We start from the raw sequence: 10,958 nt of genomic DNA on the forward strand, positions 1-10,958 counted from the left end.
ACACATAAAGGCATATGCTGTGCAATTGATGTAAGTACATGACATTGTTACAACTGTAGAACTGTGTGCATGGTGCCAGTGTGTGGAATGTGATGAATGACCACAGTTGTATAGGTAGTTCTTGTCACAAATAATGTATTCCAATACAATTGAAATGTTAAGTGGAATACACAACTAAGTATAGATGTGCATGTGGATGTCACCAGACATTCCCAACTGGGGTGAATAGACAATCTGCTAGCTGAGTGTTTGTCTCACATGTTGCCCCCTTCCCATCACCACTGTCCATCAGCCAAAGTATACATGCAAACCTTACTCCATTTCTATCCGAAGGAGGGTAGCACATCTGTGTGCTCTGTATGGCTAATAACACAGAATCAATGGGCCATGACAACATCATAGATTGCCTATAGCATGACATAGAACATGGGCCTACCAGACATGGTTGGATCCATACTTCAACACAGCCACCAGATAGAATATGTTCCCATAGAAGGATGTGCATTAACATGCAGCCATCTGACGGGGGACAGCACCTGATGCATGCAAGTATAGATACATCCCAAATTGTCATCATGGACCATTTCTAAATGTACACTGGTAACATCCCTGCTGTGTGTGAAAGACATGTGTGATTTGTTCATGCTACATCCATGTCTGCTTCATCTGTTAGATGTCTTCAAGAAGGTCAACAAGGGCATGCATGATGACAAAACTGTCTTCCTGCAGAACTTGACCAGGACAAGTCATTTGACACAAATCCATGCTGAGATATTACTGCAACACTGTCACAAGTGGTTGCAAACACCTAAATCACTAAGTGGATAGACCACTGGATCACATACATGACATCTAAATATGTTGAAGTGTGTGAAGTGGCCTATATCTAGAGTCCAGTGATCAGGTCTGTTCCTCAGGGCTGTGTGCTAGGCCCTTTCCTGTCCATTATTTTAGTCACAGATGTCAAGAATGACATGCACATCCTGTGTCCGAACAGGTGTCTGGAGGACTGCAGATTGTGTACAATCATTGAATCCAGCTGTGATAGTAGTACAATACAAACAGTATCAACACAAACAAAAGATTGCTGCCACAGCCATGAAGACAGATGAAAAAAAATCATGGGGGGATTTGTTATGTTATAAAAGCAAATGCACAACCCAGTGATTATGAAGACAGCACACTCATTTGAGCAGACCAAGTGGTATGTGACCTGTGTTCTGAGATAGATGGTTATGCGAAATGTACACTAACATTTGCCCACAGTGGTGACTACTCCCTTGTATGTAACACAAGTCCTGAGTATGTGCAGTACATCCACATCAATGTACAATGTGCACCTTTACTCATGCACCTCCTTACACATCTTCCAGGGATGCATAACTTAAGTGTACCACATTTGCCTCAGGGAGCTCCCACACATCTTATCAGCCATACCAAATTATTCTTTTTGTTGCATAAACATTAGTGTCTTATGGTGCAAAACCCTCATCAAGGTGTTACACCAGATGCATGTGTGATACTTGTTCCTGACTGACAACATTGATGGCATGGGTTACATTTGTGACAGTGTGGATTGTGCCATATATATATATATATATATATATATATATATATATATATATATATATATATATGTATATATATATATATATATATATATATATATATATATATATATATATACATATATATATATAAAATGTATATATATATATATATATATATATATATATATATATGCAGATATATATATATATAGATAGATATAGATATATACATATATACAGATATAGAGATAGATAGATAGATATAGATATAGCTATAGATATATATATATATATATATATAGATATATTTGCCATGCACACTTGTCAACTAGCTTAGACTGATCATAATCTCAAACACAGGTATATCAGTATCCCTCCTAACACCTCCAGCAGCTGTTACAGTATCAGGATGGTTTGCTTGATTACCCTTATAAATTGCTGGCAACTCATAATAATTGTACAGGTGTGTTTGTATAGAAGCGGTTTGCATACTTCTCAACTGTCTGGATTTTTGCCTCAAAATTTCAGACTGTCTTCATAAATGTTTTTGGTTTTCTGGCAAATCACTGAGATGATCTGAAGAATGAAATCAATAAATAATGTCATACATGTGAGTTTCAGACGTCATATACTTTAGAGAATGTATTTTAATACACACCCTGTTATTCTTGCAATTTTCTAAGTTTATAAGAACAGTATTTAAAATATGTCCCTATTTTTGGGCTATTGCACCCAATTATGTCAGGCATTGTTCACATTTCTTGGGCTAAGAGGTTGAGAGGTATGAGCATCTATGATCACTCACAATCACATATGTTATGTCAGAGACATGGGATTACTGTTGGTACTATTCTGATATTGTCAATGATTGTGCGTTCTTGTGTTTACTGTTGTCCATGAGGTTGTAGCTATGTGTCCCACTTGGTTGAGATCTTTGCTTACATTACAGTTATATTCAGGCAACTCATTTTGCACAGTTTCACAATATGCACCCAACTCCTATTGTACATAACATCCCTGATATACATCCTCTCCATTGTTCATGTCAGGATGCTTATATCACAAAGAAATCTTGATTGTCGTGTCAGCCTATGTGACCGTCACATAATATACATTCACTATGCAGTCCATACTGTATCATGTCGTTATGTGATTAGGGTTCCTGCTACAACTGTCTTCATTGACATGCCATCATCTGCTGTACATTACCATGTTTCTTCTCTCCTTGTTCACTGTGTTCATTCCTACAATTAATTTCTGTGCCCCTATTCAATGCAACACACTTCCCCTGACTATTTATTCTTAATGGCAGTCTATGTAGCATTGCAAATCATTTACGCAACGTTTGTTCAGTATGCCTGACATAGGTGTCCACAACAGTCTGCACTGTATACACTTTTATATAATGTGCTGGAACTATATACACTGCTTTATTCATAACACTGGCAATTTTTCTGGCATATGCGCAAACACGCTGACTTAGTTTGCCCATAGGTAAACAGGTTTTTCATGTCTACTGCTGTTTGTGTTGCATTACACGGTTTCCTGGCCAGCAACACTGTTGCTCTGCTGCTAGCCACAAACCCATGCTTGTTTACATTTAAACATGGTACATGGCATGAATATGTAATTAGCACTGCTGCTCACCATGCAAAAATTTAAACTTAACACAAAGCCTACATGGAGGTTACTGAATACCCAGGAAGGAGTACAAATACCCATTTGTAGTTTCGTAGCTGTGATGTTGCATAGCTGCTGTGGGCATTTGGTTCAAAACTACAGTTTGCATTTAAATACTGTGTACATGAAATAAAATGCATGCTGCACTCTGAAGCTAGAGACAGAGAGAGATCAAGATCAAAAACATGTTAACTTGTCAGCATACATGCCGGCATAAATGGAACAAGATGTCTATGTTCTGCCCAGCATGGAGCAGCATTACTTTATGACTAAGAAGAAAGTTTAAATAGAGTTTAATTGCAAAAATAATATCTGTTATGAGCCACACATAATGAAACAAAGTGAGATAAATAGAAATACATAAAATGAATTAGTTATACACTCACGCACCCATACATACACAGACACAAATACGTATGTGTACTTGTGTGCACCCATACACAGAAATGCAAATGCTTAAGTGCACTCATGTACACACACACATGCACACACACACGCACACACATGCACACACACGTATATATATGCACACACACACACACACACACACACACACACACACACACACACACACACACACACACACACACACACACACACAAAGCTTAAGTGCACATGCTTGTCCACATAAACACACATGCATGTATGCATGCATTGAGACACACACACACACACACACACACACACACACACACACACACACACACACACACACACACACACACACACACACACAAAAATTAAACTGAGTTTGAATATTATTTGTTATCATTTTACTTGCAGAGGTATTTCAAAATATTCTGTTGAATGAATACTAGCCAAGCATGTTTTCATATAGGAATGATTTTGTGGAATAATGGTGTTCATCATATCTGCAGGTGCAATTCTCATAGCAATTTTAAGACTCAATTGAAAATTCATTTCTTATCAAATGTCATTTGATTTGGATCCTTGAGGTTGTTATTAATATCATGCTCACTGTCAGGTATTTATAGCTCCAACACACATTACAGATGTAAGTTATTTAGTGTACCTGTCAGACACTTAAAGAACTTCAGATCTGATTTCAAGACATTTGTGAGCTAATTTTACATTTGATGGACAGAATAACTAAGGGAACTGGTAGCAGCTGACAGTCCCTTTTACCTTAAGGTCACTGATCCGAATCCAGTACAAGCAACTATTGACTGCAAGCATTCATTAACTGATGGCAGTTCAGCTGCTTAATGACGCAAAAGAACTTGCATTTATTTACGTATAATTGCTAGTGGAGGTAGATGGCCTGTAATACAAAAACCTCACCCTTCAAATTATTCTGGACATGCAAGTCAAAGCATCTGTTAAAGCATTATTCTGTTGCCTGCACGGCGGGTCTTGTGATGTTCGAGTTTAAAGAAAACACTCCACTCTGTCCTAACAGGAGTGTTTGGAAAGTCAAAATTTCATGCTGGGGAACAGATTGCTTCCCTCCTTCCACACTTTAGTTGCTTAAAGCTATAAAGAAGATGCTCGGCAAGAAATTACTAACATTGCATACCCTATCATGGTCATATAATTATAAAATGGAACATGGCAGATGTACTATAAATCCAGATAAGGTCTGTTTGGCTCACCTACTATGCAGTTTCCTTACTTAACATTTTTTTGTCTCCAGTCTATTCCCAGCATGACATTTTGACTTTTCACACACTCCTGTTAAGACAGACTGGAGTGTTTTCTTTAATCCTACTCAGTCAACATTTCATTTCTATACCCCTCATAAGAATTGCTGTCGCTATCAGACAGAAAGTTCATAAAAAGGCATTAAAAAGGAACTGGAATTGTGATTGGCTGTAAGATGAGGCACAGGGTAAGGAGTTCATCAAAAGTTTCAGACACATTTGGGGTGAAATGAAATGTGACATGTATTAACTAAACGGTACTTTTCAGTTATCAGGGCAACAGATGTAATGAGCGGTTGGACTGTTACCATGCTGTCGCATCTACAACAGGCTAAGAATACTCTGCAGAATACAACAAAACAAGTGACGATTTTTCAAAGTACAGTCTTCCAAAAGGAAACTGTACCCACGCAGCATCAGACATGTTAAATACACATGTAATCCTCCTCCTTTTGTACTTACCAGCAGAGAGGCATAAATGGAACCCATACAGTACTCATGTAATCCTCCTCCGTTTTTAATTACCAGCACAGAGGAATAAATGTAGGCGATGCAGTACCTATGTAATCTTCCTCCGTTTTTACTTACCAGCAGAGAGGCATACATCAAATACATACATGTGAAGCTTCTGTAGAAAATGTAACCAGTGCTTTAGGCATGGCCAAAACTCTTCAACTAATGGCATGTTCCTGTGCAGTGCTGTTAGCAGAATGAGGTGCTGCCTAAAATGTAGGAATGTACAGTTTAGAAAACTGTGTGTGTGGGGGGGCTCACTCAAAATGTTCAAAGCTAAGCACAGATTGCTTCAGCAGTGAGTATTGTCTACAGGCATAAACACAGTGAAGAAGGTCTACTACTCACAAATAATATTTCGCAAAGATGACACTGCTGCCACTGATGTACATACAAAACCTTATACTTTCCCCTGCAGAGCATCACCAAATGTTTTATTTACTGAAATGAAAATGTGTATGCATCCATCAGCAGCAGCAGTGTCATTTTTGTGACCGCGGCCCAACATTCCAACCGCTCATTACATCTGTTGCCCCAATAATGGAAAAGTACCAACTAAACTTATTTTTAACACAAAGAAAATGATTAAGAAAAAGGTTTTACAGCTATTTATTAAAACATAAGATACTTGAAAAACACAGTCAGAGAGCTAATATTAGAGGAGGTTAAACTGTGCAACTGTTCTCAGCCCTGACCCTCTTAAGGGCCCACTAACAATTAGAAAAAAATATTAGCAAACACAAATCTCACTTCTTACTATAGAGATTGTAAAAACTCATTCCTCTTACTAAACAGACTGAGGCAAAACATGATAATAGCAAAAAAAAAATCAGCCTCTTAGGGACATAAACATGTTCTATTTGACTGTCTTCTGAGTGTGCAACACCCCTTAATCTACTTTTATATATCTTTTTAAAGCATTCATGCCAATAAAGCCAGACTCTTAGTGGGAAAGATAACATGCTTCGCCCTTTTCTTGACCTGAAAATGAAAATACATATTAAAAGACTGACTGCTCTCAAGCACACGCTGCTCATGAAAAGTCTGCTGCCTATTTCATTAGGGTTGGGTCCAAAATAAGGTTCAAACCAGAAAAGTCTCACATGCACAAAACCTTTAGCAAAACAGGACTATCTAAAAAAAACGCACTTAATGAAGGTATAGTGGGAGTGATGCAAAACACCCCCTTCAAACATTAAAGTGTTCTAGCTCATTTCATTTTGAATGCTCATTTACCCTTTACTTATTTTTGCAGGTCTTTTTAATGTATTTAGCCTATTAAAGCCAGACTACATCATGACATGCTTCTCCCTTAACTTATCTCTCTTTATATGTATCTGTACTGATATATCTATCAATCTGTCTCTCTCTCTCTGTATATATATATATGTATATGTATATATATATATATATATATATATATATATATGTGTATATCTATACATATATATATATATATATATATATATATATATATATATACCTTTATATATATATATATATATATCTATATATCTATATATCTATCTATCTATATATATATATATATATATATATATATATATATATATATATATATATATATCTATATACTTCAGATGATCGAACTTTCAAAAGTTTGACTTTCGTATAGCCGAGACCATATGATCGAACTTTTAAAAGTTCGAACATTTAATATAAAAGTAAAAAAAAAAAACAAAAGAATTACCTGAACGGTTTTAGCTATTTATATGTGCCAACTCCAAGATCGCACTATAGTTCGGAAAAGGGAAATTTTCCCGTTCCGTGCTGTACGGAGATCTCCGTTAATAACGTTCGAACTTTCAAAAGTTTGATCATATGGTCCCGGATATATGATAGTCAAACTTTTGAAAGTTTGATCATATGAAGGGAGAGAGAGAGAGAGAAAACACACACACACATAGAAACACAAAACACACACCTACATTCGCAGAGGCTCTCAATAAAAATCTGCTCAAGCAACAGAGACCTCCAAAGCAGAAACGGAAGCAACCTCCACCCCCTCAACACTACCCAAATAACACATAACCCACAATCTCAGTGTGCCATTCAACCACAGCCCATAAGGCATAACAACATACGCAACACTCTAGTCATAGCTGACTCTATAGTCAGGCACACTGATGTTCCACTCACCAGGCTAAATAAGGAGAAAGTTACTATCAGCTGCCTGTTGGGTGCCAGGATCCGCCACATAATACATGCACTGAGGTCACTCCACAACAAGTACAAATATGACTCTGTCATTGTCCATGTTGGTGTGAGACATACCTCCCTGGACTACATGAAAAGAGACATGGAGGAGCTCTCCGATCTTGTAGCCAAGGCAGGTCTGACCCTAGCCCTGAGTAGCATACTGCCATCACCCAGAATGATACCACAGTACAAGGACAAAATGATTGACTTCAACAATTGGCTAAACTTCTGGTGTCATTCTAAGGGGATCCAGTATCTGTCTGCCTAGGATGATATGATCGACAGACCACGATGCTTTGCCAGAGATGGCCTGCACCTGTCGCCCTTCAGATTTCGGATACTGGCTAAGGCTCTTGCCACCTCTATAGTGTCTTTTTTTAGGCAAGGTTCAAATGACAAATTCACCGCTGTAACAGGTACAAGCAAGCAAAATCTGAGGGCAATGTTACTCAATGCTAGAAGTCTAAACCTCAAAATGCATTCACTCAAGGCACTCCTTAAAATGGAGAACATCGACATCTGTGCAGTGACAGAGACTTGGTTCAAGGCTTCAGAGAGCACCCCTGCATTACCAGGCTATAATTCATACCACACCTATCAGCCACCTAACCTGGACCAAAGCATTAAAGGTGGAGGTGTGTCTATATTCATTAAGGATATCCACACCTCCAGGCTAGTTGCTCAGCACAATGCATCCAAGATTATCCAAGTGCAACTAACTCTGGGCAGACCTCATTCCAAACAGTAACTTAATACAGATCCCCCACCATGCCCCAGGATTCCCACTTCTCATTTCTTGATACACTGGAAAATATTAGGGTATAACCCAACACCCTAATAATGGGCGATTTCAACTATCCCACCATTAACTGAGAAAACTACTCATGTACTAACACTTTTGCTCAACGTTTTCTTCTGGAATTCATAAATTCCAACACCTTGGATCAACTTATCCACACCTCCACCAGGGGCAGCAATATCCTAGACCTGGTCATTACCAACATGGGCGACCTGTGTTCCACATCAGAGGTCAATTTTTCGTTGGTCAGATCCGACCACAAGTTAATCATCCTAGACATCCACATCCTGCCCCCACTCTGTATTAGGGAAAACTATTGTAAAAAATTTCTCCAAAGCCAACTTCACATTTCTTAAGACAGAAATGGCAAACTTCAGGACACCCATGCAGACGGACACTAGAGGTACGACTGCTGAATCCTACACAAATGCACTTTATAAGCACTTACATGAGTGCATGGATCGTGCAATCCCAAACAGAACCAAGATGCCATCCTCCAAAAAAAAGAAGCCAATCTGGTGGTCCCCTGCCATAAACAAACTCTACAACAGAAGAAAGAAACTGTTGCAAAAAAGAGTAAAATCCCATGTTTGGAGGAACTCCCTGGTCAGCCTCAGTAAGAAACTGAGATCCCTCATAAAATCCTCCAAAGCTAGTTACAAAAACAAAATCACCACTGATTCTAAAGACAACCACAAAGTATTCTATAGCTATGTCAAGAATCTCAATGGCAACACTCAGATCTGCTCTGAATTACAGCACAATGGCAATAAATATACAGAACCAACTGATATTGCTAACATCCTGGCAGATAGGTTCAGTGCTAACTTTACCCCCCTCTCACCCACTAAAGGGCCCATCTCTATACCAGACAAATTCAAAGTTCCTGTAATCACGGCTGTACAGGTAAAAACCACATTCTCCAACGCCAAGAACACAGCATCCATGGGACCTGACAACATCCCAGGCTGTGTTCTACATGAACTACAGAATGAACTGGTACCCCACCTAAGCACCATGTTCAGTCATAGCTTCACCTCAGGCTTTGTGCCCACTGAATGGTGCACAGTGACAGTTATCCCACTCCACAAAGGGGGAGCCACCACAGACCCCGGGAACTACCGCCCCATTAGCCTAACGAGCCTGGTCTGCAAGGCCATGGAACGTATCATCATGGAACTTATAAACAAAGACATTGGTAATCTCCAAACTCTGGACCCCACCCAGTTCAGGTTTGTAAAAGGCAGATCATGTCTCCTAAACCAGATAGAATTATTTGAAGCAGTCAGCAAAGCCATAGACGAGGGTAAGGTGTTTCACACAGCCTATCTAGATCTTGCCAAGGCTTTTGACACCATCCCCCACTCTGGAATTATAGATAAACTCACTAAACTAGGTATAAATCCTTATGTCATAAGATGGGTTGCCAACTGACTCCCTGACAGAACCCACACTGTGAAAGTAGCAGACTCCAAATCCGACTTCAAACCAGTGACAAGTGGAGTACCACAGGGTTCAGTCCTGGGTCCTCTCCTGTTTGGTATCTACTTTTCTGAAGTACAGGCTAACACAGAAGGTCTTTGGCTAATGAAGTTCGCAGATGACTGCAAACTAGGAGCCATAATTGAAACTCCAAATGATGTGGACATCCTACAAAAGGACCTCACTGAGACAGATGCCTGGTGTCAAATCCATGGCCTCAAGCTCAATGCCAAACAGTGCATTGTCATCCCCTTTGGTAAAAACTCTGTACCCATGAGCTACCACATAGGTGGTAGTCTATTTAACACTGAAAGTGTGATAAGAGACCTTGGGACACGGGTGGACAGTAGTCTCTCCTTTGATAATCACATCACCACAGTAGTCAGGAAATCCTTCTACATGGCACACCTCATCACAAAAGGTTTCTCATCCAGGAAAAAAGAGGTCATTGTTCTCCTCTACTTGTCACTTATTAGACCCATTATAGAGTACAATGGCCCTTTTGTTATGTACCTCACAAGACATCTACAACAACTGGAAAGGCCGCAGAAATACCTCACAAAGAGGATTACTGGCCTCAAACAGATGCCCTACGCAGACCGTCTCAAAAAACTCCAGCTTTACTCTGTCGCATATTGCTTAATCAGAGGCAATCTCTGCCTAACATGCAAAGCTATGTTAAACCCAGAGCTGTTGGACATGCTCCATTTAAAGAAATTCCAATCCCTCTGAGCTACATGCTCTAGGGACCTAAACCTTGTCACCACAATAAACAGAAGATGCTGGAGGGATAGATTCCTGTCCCAGAGACTCCTCATACTCTGGAACAAACTACCTATCTATATCAAACAAAGCTCCTCATTAGCACTCTTCAAGAAAAATCTTGATGATCAGATGGGAAACAGAAAATTCACTCCAGGGATCACCTCTGTGGCTCTGCTCGTCAGGGGCACAGGAAAATAATTTTCTTGGGTGGCGAAAGCCAGGGTACCCTTTTGGCTAGGCTTATGTAGGCCTTAGGGCCAATAGCCTAGTACCTACCTATGAACCTATGAG

This window comes from Protopterus annectens, chromosome 1.part1, assembly GCF_019279795.1.
Source record: "Protopterus annectens isolate FY-2018-M chromosome 1.part1, PAN1.0, whole genome shotgun sequence".
Lineage (NCBI taxonomy): Eukaryota > Metazoa > Chordata > Ceratodontiformes > Protopteridae > Protopterus > Protopterus annectens.